This window comes from Ceratotherium simum, chromosome 3 (assembly GCF_057802395.1).
Source record: "Ceratotherium simum simum isolate JZ-2026a chromosome 3, ASM5780239v1, whole genome shotgun sequence".
Taxonomy (NCBI): Eukaryota; Metazoa; Chordata; class Mammalia; order Perissodactyla; family Rhinocerotidae; genus Ceratotherium; species Ceratotherium simum.
The window spans coordinates 67,721,692-67,733,317 of NC_141902.1; the positions used below are offsets into that span (position 1 = coordinate 67,721,692).

General features: G+C 51.7%; 1 protein-coding gene across 2 annotated transcripts in view; it reads right to left on the bottom strand.

Annotated features, from left to right (window-relative positions):
- The window catches only part of SIN3A (SIN3 transcription regulator family member A), a 64,760-nt gene extending 53,612 nt beyond the window's left edge, over nucleotides 1-11,148 (bottom strand). The window contains exon 1 of one of the 2 annotated variants that reach the window (XM_087428721.1): nucleotides 11,130-11,148. The gene's annotated coding sequence lies outside the window, so the exon portion shown is untranslated. Of the gene's footprint in view, nucleotides 1-7,083; nucleotides 7,314-11,129 lie in introns of those variants that run through there. The other variant, XM_004421835.3, reaches the window with a different exon arrangement.
- Nucleotides 11,149-11,626: the final 478 nt, after the last annotated feature.

Genomic DNA, 11,626 nt, shown 5'->3' on the forward strand with positions numbered 1-11,626 from the left:
GGCAAATACGAAGATTCTAAGGCACATGTCCTTGATATTTTCCAGGAACAGCAAAAAGGCCGTGTAGCTGGAGCAGAATGGAGCAAAGAGAGACTAGCAGGAAATGAAGTCAGAGAGGTAATGGGGTGGGGGTAGTAGGTAGGGAGCCTATCATATTCGTTCTTACAGGTCATAATAAGAACTCAGACTTAATAATCAGACTGAAATGGGAAGCCATGGGAGGATTTTAAGCAGAGAAGTGACATGGTCTGACTTAGGTTTTAAAAGAAATTACTTGGGTTGCTGTGTTAAGAATAGACTGAAGAGGGGCAGTAAGAAAGCAGAAAGAACAGTTAGGTGCTACCTAAATAATCCAAGCTAGAGACGTCAGTGGCACTCACTGCTGCAGTAGGGGTTGGGGGTAGTATTAAGTGGTCAAATTCTGCATAGTATTTTGAACATAGAGCAAACAGAATTTGCCAAGGGACCACATATGAAAAAGGCAGAGAGAAGTCAAAGATGTCCATTAGATATCCAAAAGGAAACATGAAGTGGGCCAGTGGATATGTTAGTCTATAGTACAGGGGAGAGGTCCCCAGTTAGAGACAGAAATTTGAGCGTTATCAGCATTGTTTAGATCTTAGAAGCTAAGACAGTGCATCGGGTAGCTCTCCATAATCAAGCACATTCACATTTCTGCACCAATGGGACAGCCTATATCAGGTTGTGCCCCTAAATTAATTGTAGAATCAAACTTACTAACAAACAATAATTCTTGCATTTCAGATAAGTTCTTGCAGTTACAGATAAGGGATTGTGGACCTGTATATTCTTCAACAGCCTGCAAGTCAGCAACCCTACCCTGGAGGATACCAGCAGGACTGAGGAGGTGTCCACTGCCATGATGCTGGTAAATACAAATAACATACAGGCACACAAGACAGGCAGGGAGTACAAAAGCAAAAGAAGAGAAGGGCAAAAAAAAGACGTATCAGTTAGAAACTGCTACCAATAGGGGGCCGGCCCCGTGGCTTAGTGGTTAAGTGCATGCTCCGCTGCTGGCGGCCCGGGTTCAGATCCCAGGTGCGCACCGACGCACCACTTGATCGGCCATGCTGAGGTGGCATCCCACATACAGCAACTACAAGGATGTGCAACTACGACATACAACTATCTACCGGGGCTTTGGGGAGAAAAAGGGGAAAAAAAAAAAAAAAAAGGAGGAAGATTGGCAATAGATGTTAGCTCAGAGCCGGTCTTCCTCAGCAAAAAGAGGAGGATTGGCATGGATGTTAGCTCAGGGCTGATCTTCCTCACAAAAAAAAAAAAGAAAGAAAGAAACTGCTACCAATAAATGCCTAACTAACTTGGAAGCCAAGTGCCACTAAACACATAGCCTCTAGTTAGCAAACTTTAAAATGCCTTTAGAGTTCAGTCCGTAAACTATTTATTTATCACCTACTGTGTGTCAGCACTGTCCTAGGCACTGAGACCATCAAGAAAGTTCTAGGCACTGAGACCATCAAGAAAGTTAAGTCCCAATCTAGATGGACTGTGAGCGCTGGTGCAGCTCTCCCTGAGGAAAACCAGTATCAGGTAATTGCTCTACAAAAGTATGGGGACAAAAACTTCTATGCATGTGGTCATAACTGACAACAAATCCCACTGGGCATGTCTTTTGAAGAAAGAGACCCAAAAAGAAAGTTACACAATTCGGGGGCCGGCCCCGTGGCTTAGCAGTTAAGTGCGTGCACTGCGCTGCTGGCGGCCCGGGTTGGGAGCCCAGGCGCGCACCGACGCACCGCTTCTCCGACCATGTTGAGGCCGTATCCCACATACAGCAACTGGAAGGATGTGCAGCTATGACATACAACTATCTACTGGGGCTTTGGGGGGGAAAATAAATAAATAAATAAAATCTTAAAAAAAAAAAAAGTTACATAATTAAAGGAAACCAAGAGTTTTTATTTTTTTAATGTGTTGTTAAAAGACAATTAGATAATTGTCGAAAGACAATCAGAATTCATAATTAAGGGCCGGCCCCGTGGCTTGGTGGTTAAGTGAGCGCGCTTCCATGCTGGTGGCCCGGGTTCAGATCCCGGGCGCGCACCGAGGCACCACTTCTCTGTCCATCCTGAGGCCGAGTCCCACATACAGCAACTAGAAGGATGTGCAGCTATGGCATACAGCTATCTACTGGGGCTTTGGGGGGAAAAAATAAATAAATAAAATCTTTAAAAAAAAAAAAAAAAAGAATTCATAATTAAAAAGAAAAATGTCAGGAAAACAAAATTCCTTGAAATATTTGGAAAGAATACAATGTAATAATGGCAGAACCCTGATTCAAACTACCCAAGTACGCTGCTGGATGGGTTTCATTATCTGACTTTAACCTCAACAAAAAACAAATATCCACAATTATTTACTTATAACCGTAACAAGAAAAAGATAAAAATTCTAAGATATTACTTCTACTACTCACTTATTAAAGTAGCAGAAAACAGGAAGGCATGTGAAGGAAAAGAAGTATTAGGAAACAACAGTTGACCACATTAATAATATATCTTGAGCTTGACAGGGTAACAGTAACATATATGCCAAGTCCATAATTTCTTCACTGTGATTCTTAAATATCTTCCAAAGCAGCAGAAGCAATCAGGTCTGCAAACTGAAGAGAACAGGATTCACAAACTCTGGAAGAGACTACAATTCACCTGCCAATTTCAACACCATGCTACCCCTTCTAACATTCCAAAGCACTCTCTGGAGGTACTTTCAGTGAGATGCTGCTATGAACATGGGTGCATCTCAGCACCTCATTTAACAACTCCCTTCAACTGGATCTATGATTTCAGACTTTGCCCTCCTGTTTCTCATTCAGCGTCCCCTCTTCCTCCACCCCAAAGATGGGCTCTCTGAATTCCTTATGGCTCTTTGTACTTGACTCGAATGACACTAAACCTACGCTGATGTGTAGTAAAATCACATGTTTATTTGCCTTTCCTTCTAAGAATGTAAATTTCTTGGCGACAAAGACTCTTTCTGTGTCAGCCCAGAGCTATTTCAGAAGGTAGTCAATAAATGGGTGTTGACTCAATTCACCTTTAGAATCTGAGTCCCAATCTTTTCCCTCAAAGCTACTTTCAAAAGCATACTGCTGGTTCCTCAAAAAATTAAACACAGAATTACTATATGACCCAGCAATCTCACTTCTGAGCATATACCCAAAAGAATTCAATGCAGGTGCCTGAACAGATATTTATACACCCATGTTCAAAGCAGCATTTTCAGAATAGCCAAGAGATGGAAACAATCCAAATGAACATCTACAGATAAACAGATAAACAAGATGTGGTATACACATATAATGGAATATTATTCACCTTTAAAAAGGAAGGTAGGGGCCGGCCCGGTGGTGCAAGCGGTTAAGTACGTGCGCTCCGCTGCGGCGGCCCGGGGTTTGCCGGTTCGGATCCCGGGCACACACCGACGCACTGCTTGTCAAAACCATGCTGTGGCGGCGTCCCATATAAAGTGGAGGAAGATCAGCATGGATGTTAGCCCAGGGCCAGTCTTCCTCAGCAAAAAGAGGAGAATTGGCAGATGTTAGCTCAGGGCTGATCTTCCTCACAAAAAATAAATAAATAAAAAATAAATAAAAAGGAAGGTAATTCTGACACATGCTATGACATGGATGAACCCTGAAGACACTATTTTAAGTGAAATAAGTCAGACACAAAGAACAAATACTGTATGATTCCACTTGTATGGCATACTTATAATCAAATTCACAGAGACAGAAAGTAGAATAGTGGTTGCCAAGGGCTGGGGGGAGGATAGAGGGGGTTGATATTGTTTAATGGGTACACAGTTTCAGTTTGGAAAGATGAAAAAGTTCTAGAGATGGATGGTGGTGATGGTTGCACAACAAGGGGAATGTACTTAATGCCACTGAATTGTATACTTAAAAAAGGTAAATTTTTACATTATATATATATTTTACCACAATAACTTAGAAAAAAGGCACACTGCTCCTTTTCTGTTTACTATCCTTGGACCAGAGGCAGCTTTAGTGTAGTTAACAGCATGGACTCTGGAACCAGATTGCCTGGGTTCAGATCCTGGCTTGGCCACTTACCATATGTCTAACCTCTCTGTGCCACTGTTTCCTCATCTTCAAAACATGGATTTCATAGTACCTACTACACAGGGTTGTCATGAAGATTAAATAAGTTAATAAATATACACTGCCTAACAATGCCTGGGACATGGTAAGGGCTCAATAAACGTAAGCTCTTATTATTATTACTCGAGGAGACAAAGGACATAGTGTGAAAAAGCACATAACTACCCTTTTTACAAGAATCTACATAAAGTAAAGCTTAACAAACTCTTGGTTGGTGGAGTTACCCAGAAGAGTGAGAAAGCCTTTTAAAACACTGCTCTAGATTCCTGAATACCATGGACGTAATATTTTAATTCCAACTAAAATTAACAGGCATTAACAGCTGCCTTGCACAGCTCTCCAGTATCTTGTCTGTTTGCACTGAAGATGTAAACAGGACTATGCTTTGCCAGGAATCTTATCAAATTACTACACACCTCCTTCCTTAAAAAAGAAAACAATCTTATTGTTTAGGTGAAACTTTCTTAATTACAAAATGCCAATCTATCCAGGGTCTTTAACAAACTATAATATATAATACTGATATTTGGAGAGGTAAGAAGCACTTATGAAAACTTTCCCAATACAGTATATCCAGGTTCTTACTTGTATCCTTAAAGCCTATGTGGGACTTCTGACCCTGGCGCACCAATAGATGACATATTCTTTAAGAGCATGAATTAGGTCTTCTATGTGTCCCAGCACACACCATTGCAAATGGTGGAACAAGTATGTGTTGACCACACTTTCCTCAGCGGTAAATTCTCCACTATCTTCACTATCTTGGTCAGTTTATAGCATCAGGAAAAACACCCAGGTTTTCTGTCTCCACACCAATTCTATTATAACCACCATTAATCAAACTAAAAAGCTACTGTTGCCGTCGCTACTTTCTTAGCTGAGAAGGTGAGACTTACTCTCTTCACAAGAGTACATAGCACAGGGCACCAAACTCTCAGTTCCAACTGAGCAAAGCATATATCTGGAATTTAACTTCACATAATTAGCCAGAAGGCCTGCTCAGATGTTAGTGCATAAATATATTGATACTATGTTTATTTTCTCGTGAAAATATCAAAAATACTTAAGTAATTTATCTTAATAACAGAATGTATCAAGTCAGAGCAAAAACCTCAAAATTGGGCCGGCTCCGTGGCTTAGTGGTTAAGTGCGCGCGCTCTGATGCTGGCGGCCCGGGTTCGGATCCCGGGAGCGCCCCGAGGCACCACTTCTCCGTCCAACGCGAGGCCGAGTCCCACGTACAGCAACTAGAAGGATGTGAACCTATGACATACAACTATTTACTGGGGCTTTGGGGGGAAAAAACTGAATAAATAAAATCTTTAAAAAACCTCAAAATGGTTCATTATACCTGAAATGTCCTGAGACAACTCCTCAATAAAGGTTGGAGAGCAACTCTAGATAAGTCACATACATAAGGCTACACCAGTCCCTGACTTCACCATACTCTCTGTAATACAACAGGGCAAACACACTATGTTTTATAGAATATAAATAGAAAGTCCTGTAGATGTTCTAACAGAATTACATAAAACCAGAAGAGAAGACTTTTCAAGAACACCTACCTATACATGTAGTTACCTAAATTACAACTTATTTCTTTGTGAAATTAAGCTTATAGAGCAGAACCATCTGTACCACTGAAATTTAAAAATGCAAGAATCGAAGAAATCAGAGTATTTTATTCAAAGTCTGAGGTTTTTTTAAATCACCATCTTTTATAAACAGGTTATTTTTAAGAGTAAAATGTAATCCAACTCTTTTTATAAATGTCAGCTTTGTGAAAAGCAGGAGCTTCCACAGCCTCTTCATGGTTAATTGGTTTTGAAGTCCTAAGGCATCGCAACAGTGGCCAACGCTAAGTAACTACCCACCACCCCACTGGCTCAAGGGAAGCCCCGCCCCGTAGAACCACGGTAACTAACATCAAGGGAACTCCAGGAAAGGTTGTCCCCGGCCACATTTCTAGTCTCTGACGACTCTCGGCCCCTCCCCCCACCATCACCGCTGCGGAAGCATGGTCACAGCACGAACAGCACTCCACCGCTGATTCCAACGAAGGGACCTTGAGCACCTCGCCCCAATAATTACAACCAAGAGGAGAGTGGTGGTGACCACGCTCTCGGAGCTGCACGGTGCCATCCACGCCGCATGAAGCAAAGCGGAGACAACTGCTCTGGCCCCTGGCCCCCATGCTCCAGGCAAAAGGCATGGCCGAGCCACAAGAGTAAGTCCGGACACCTCCACAGCTCTCAAGTCAGCGGGCGCCCCTCCCACCCCACAGAGACGCAGGGCGGGGCAGATCTAGGCGCCGCGACTCCGGGCCAGACCCGACAGCGGGCTTTCCCGAGCTCCGCCTCACTTGCCAAGGAGGCGGAAACCGGGGGGAGGGGAAGACGGCCAGGGGGAGTGGCATCGCCACTCCGTACGGCCCCTCCGGCCAACCGGATCCCGAGAAGGCGGAGGAACGCAGACTTCACGCCCCCTCCCTGCCGCACCCCAAAGCCACACGCGGGAGACCCCCTAGCCGTCCCCCCAACCCAGCCGGCCAGTGCGAGGCCGCCGGCCGAGGCCCCGCCCACGCTGGGAGGGCTGGAGGGGTGGTCGAACGCAAACTGCACTCAGCGCAGGGCCGGCCCCGCCCCTTTCTCCACAACCGCACGCGCGCGCCGCCCCGCCCCTGAGCGGCGGCGCGAGAGCCCGCCCCCTCCGCGCGCACCGGGACTACGCTCTCCTCCCCCTCCCGCAAGGAGCTACCCCGCTCCGCCCCCCACCCCCCTCACACATCCACACACCTCCCGCCCGCCTGCTCTACGGGAAGCCGAGGAGGTCAGCCACCCCTAAAAATACACGCCCTCGAGTCCGGCGTTACCCGCCACCAGGCTCCCCGCCCCGAGCCCGGCCCGGCGTGCTCTCACCGCAAAGCTGCTTCGGCCGCTCCTCACTGCGTGTCCCTCTCGGCGTGAGCCTCGGGCTCTGCAGGGAGGCCCCGAGAACGGCGCGGGGCACAGGCCCGCCGAAGCGGACTGGCAGCCTCCTCTCCGCTAACGAAGCGGTCACAGGCCCCGGTGCCCAGACTGGGAAGGAGGGAGGGAGGGAGGGAGGGAAACTCCGAGGGGGGAAGGGGAGGGGGGGAAGATGGAGAAACCGTCTCCGCCGCCTCTACCGCCGCGGCCGCTTCTCTGTTACCCGGGAAATCCCGCCCACTCCCCCGGCCCGCCCCGCAGAGGGACGACTCGACTTCGCTCCGCTACAGGCCGCATTATCCGCCCGTCAAAGGTTTAGCCAATCACTGCGCCCTCCCTGCCAACTGCCCGCCCCTTCCCCCTCGGCTGGGAGGGGAGGGAGAGCCGCTCACCTTCTCCACGCCCCTATTGGCGGGCAGCTTCCCTAACTCAGCCCCGCCTATTGGAGACGAATTGCTGAATCCCACCCCCAAGCCGCAACACCATTGGAGGAAGCATGGAAGCTCTTCACGTCTCATTGGAGGATTCCACATATCCCGCCCCGTACAGTCTCAGCCACAGGCCCAACAAGTCGGCTCCCGCCCTCGCCGGTCATCGCATTGGAAGGCTACCCCTGGCTCTCTCGCTGCCCCAGGAAGGTAAGTAACCGATGTGGGGTAAAATGTCCGTAAGTGAGACAGGCTCCTCCTACCACACTGCCGGGCCAGGCCCCGCCCCCAACCCTCGGATTGGGTATCTCGGCGCCGGTAGGAGCCTCCATTAGCCAGGGCGCCCGTCTAGGAAGGAGCTGACTCCGCCCTGAGCGAGGAGGCTGAACCTTAGCAGTCCTTTTGTGGAATGTTTACACTAGAGACTGGAGCGGAGAGTTCCAGGGCCCGAAACAGGAGGTTGCGCGGAGCTCAGCAGCCGAGATCCGATGCCGTGGGATTTGAAGGGGAGAGGTAGCAGCATAAAAAAGGAGAAAAAGAACCTCATCCATCCTATCCGGTTCTCTCTTTACCATTTACATTTCTGCATGCTGCGTCCTTGTAAGCACAAATATCTGGAGCAGCCGACAGCTCCTTTCAGTAAGTAGAGTACAGAATTAAGGGCTGGAGACTAAAGCCGAGAAATAGCCCCAGAGTTGCCAGCTCGCAGCTCCGGGTAGCTGCACACTCCTAACACCGACACTCCCTAAACCTGAATATGCAGTCCTAAGAAGGCGGAGATAACCAAAATGAAGGCAGAGCCTAACAGCCACCGCCTTGGCAAACCTCCTGAAGGCGGAGCGTGAGGCTTAAGGCACTCCCGATCTCCAGGGTAGATTTGGAGGCATCCTCAGACTCGAAAAATTGAGGAAGGAGACCAAACAGGCCACAGCATAAAGGAACCTTCACCCCACACTTCAGAGAAAGGATAAAAGGTCCAGAGTTGCAGACAAAAGATAATAAGAACGGCTGGTCACTTCCTCCTTGGCCAACGAGTGTTAATGGCAGTACCTAGGCCCTCTCTGTGTAGGTAATAGTGCTTCGAACACAAGAGACAAAGTGCTTGCAACACCTAGGTTGCTTTTATTTATTCACCAAATAGGGCAAAGTACTGACTCTGGCCTTGCTTTGGGGGGCGCTCACAGAGCGCCAGGAGAGGAGGGGGCGGGGCCAGAGTTTTCCCGCTCTCTCTAGCAAAAAGGCTACTCCCCCAAGAGAGGCTAGAGTCAGTCGCCAAGTGGCAGGCCCCCCGCAACCGACTCCTAGCTCCTATCTTGTCCTCCTTCCACAACCCAGCAGAGACGGCAAGAATCGAGCGCTGGCAACAGGTGGGCCTGACTCCAAGGATGGCTTCCAGCCGCAAGGACAAGGCAGGGAACTGTGAACTCCATGAGTAGCTGACAGATGGGAGCAGTCTCGCCGGGAGCCAAGCCCTGCCCCAGAACGGAGCTCTAAAAATAAGTCACACAGACCGAAGCGACCCCTCGGCCAAACCTGTAGGAAGTTACGAAGAAGCGGCACTTACGCAGAAATGACCTAGGGCTACCTTTAACTTGGGCTGTCCCCCGCTCCCTGGACTGGGTGCCACACGGTGCTCCTACCTGGACATCAAGAACCACTTCGAACTCAAGTAGGATTGGGCCGCCCCGACTTCTCGGTCAGCAGGGGATGAGCTACCCCGGATCTTGCCTAAGGCATCCAGGCCAATCCTAGGTTGCTCAGAGTTTTAGATAAAGCCAAGTAAGGACTGCGGCTGCCTTGCGCTGGGAAGAAAACACACTGTCAGCGTCGGCAGCGTTCTCAAGCTTAAGCTCAGGGTGATCTCCTGGAAGTCGAGGGGCGCAGGAATAGTCCGAACTTTAGTACTTGGCCCGGAAGGACAGATCCCACCTCCTCCTCCCAACCTCTGCAGAATCCCCGGAGCTAAGCCCCCCAAATCCACTCCACACCGTCAACCCTTACACTTCATCACAAAGACTACCAGGTCTCGAGCTTGGAGGAATCATTGTGTGCCTTCTCGGTTCTCCCTCCCTCCTCCCCCCGCCAAGGGCTCCGAACCCGGGACTTCCGGGCGGGAGGACAGTTCGAAGGAGCAAGGCAGGCCTCACACATGTGCGGAGCGCGCACACGAGCGAGGGGAGGGGGCGGGGAACAGGGCTGGACTTCCCTCTCCAAGCTCGCTCCGCCGGAGCAGGCGGGACTATCCATCCCACCAACCAGAAGTGGGGGCGGGACCTTGCGCCACACGTAGGCCGCAAGAATCCTCCTCCGCCCTTCACTGAAAAAATCCTAGCAACTTAAACTCCAGCCCGGTCTCCGATAGGCGGAGCTCGGGAGAATGTCACCCAATCGATAAGCGAAAAGGAAAAAAGGGAGTCTCGTCCAGCCAGTGGAAGACAAGAGAAGGCGGGCTCTCCGGAGGAGCCCGAGGTGGGTGGAAGAGACAAGACAAGGCCCCGCCCCTCGGCCCCGCTCCGGGCTGGTTGCACAAGCCGCCGCCGGAGTCGATAGTAAATAGGCTAGGCCAAGGAACGGAAGCTGGGGCAACCCGGCGCTCCGTGGGCCGGGGCCCCTGCGCCTCCTCTCCCGGCGCGCCCCGCCCAACCCCGGCGGTTCACGCCGGCGCCCCGCCTCCCAGCCCGCGGCCGCCATCCCGGCTGACAGGCGCGCCCCCCCGCGCCCCTCCCCGCCCGCTGATGCATTTCCTTTTCCCGATTCTGAGCGTGAAGACTGTTTTCCCAGTTTCCGACCTTCACTGCCCCTTTCAGGCAACCCCTCGTGGGCGCGCACACACGCCCGCGCCCCCCGTCCCCGCCCCATCCGCGGGCGAGCGGCACGACCGGGGGGTGCGGCGGGGACCCGCCGCCGCCGCCTTAGGGTGGGCGGGGAAGGAGAGAGCTCCATGTTTGCAAGGGGATCAGCTGGGGCCGCGGGTCGAAGCCGCCGAGTTCCTGGAGGTTTTTCCACATCCCCGGGCCGAGTTCCGCGCGGGTTCGCGGCCTGGTGGGTTCCGGGACCGAATGCTGGCTCTACTGTCACGGCTCGGGAGTTTGAAGAGCCCAGACCGGCGCGCGGGGCGAGTGCCGAGCCGCGGGGGGCTCTTTCCGGTGTCCTCCCCCACCCCCAGCAGCACCTCCCGCGAGTCCAGCGTTGCCCCCGCCCCCAGAGTCCATAACAACCGCGGGCCCACGGCACCCGCGCCTCTCTGGAGCGCGCCCACCGCCCCCTCCGACAAGTTTGCGGACAGAAACAAAACCCTCGCGGCGACTGCCGCCCTCGCCCAGCGTGGTTAGCGGGGAAAGCCGCGGGCCTCGGCTCGCTAGCTAACTCCAGCTCTCGACCAACTCCGGGCGCCGCGGGCTCAGGCCGCCGCCCCCTGCCGAGCCCGCGCGCCGCAGCCCGGGCCCAGTTCCAGTCGGTGTACGGAATCTCTCCTTTTTTCTTCTTTACAATAATTTTTTTTTAGGCATTCCAGGAGCGGGGAGGATCTCCTCCTGCCCGCCCCTTACCCAGTCCGCCGCCGAAACCTACCGAAACTGACTGCTCGGTGAAATAAACTAGGCAGCACTGCCAGCGCACTGGCGACCCCGGGCCGGCCCGACCCCCTCCCCACGGATCCGGCCCGGCTTGGAAACACACACTGCCGGGCGGGCGGCGCCAAGAGCTCTCTTTCCTGGCCTGCCCCTCGCCTCCCTCGGCGGCCGGACTCCGAGCCTCCCCTAGCTCCGAACCGGGGCCTTCGGCGCCCGCATCGTGGCGGACTGGCCAAAACGACCGGCCGGCGAACTAGCCCCCCAAACGCCCGAGATTGGGGAGACCAAATGAAAAGCAGCTGTTTAACATACCTTCCGAGGCAGGCGAGGAGTCCTGAATGGGGGGGAACGCCCCCCATGGGCCATTGGCTCCCCGGCGCTCGCGTCAGTCACCCTGGGCCCGCCTCCTCCCCTCGCTCCACCTCTTCCCCTTCATTGAACGCCCCCTACCTCCAAAAATATATAAATAAATAAATAAAACTAGCCGCGAGTGGG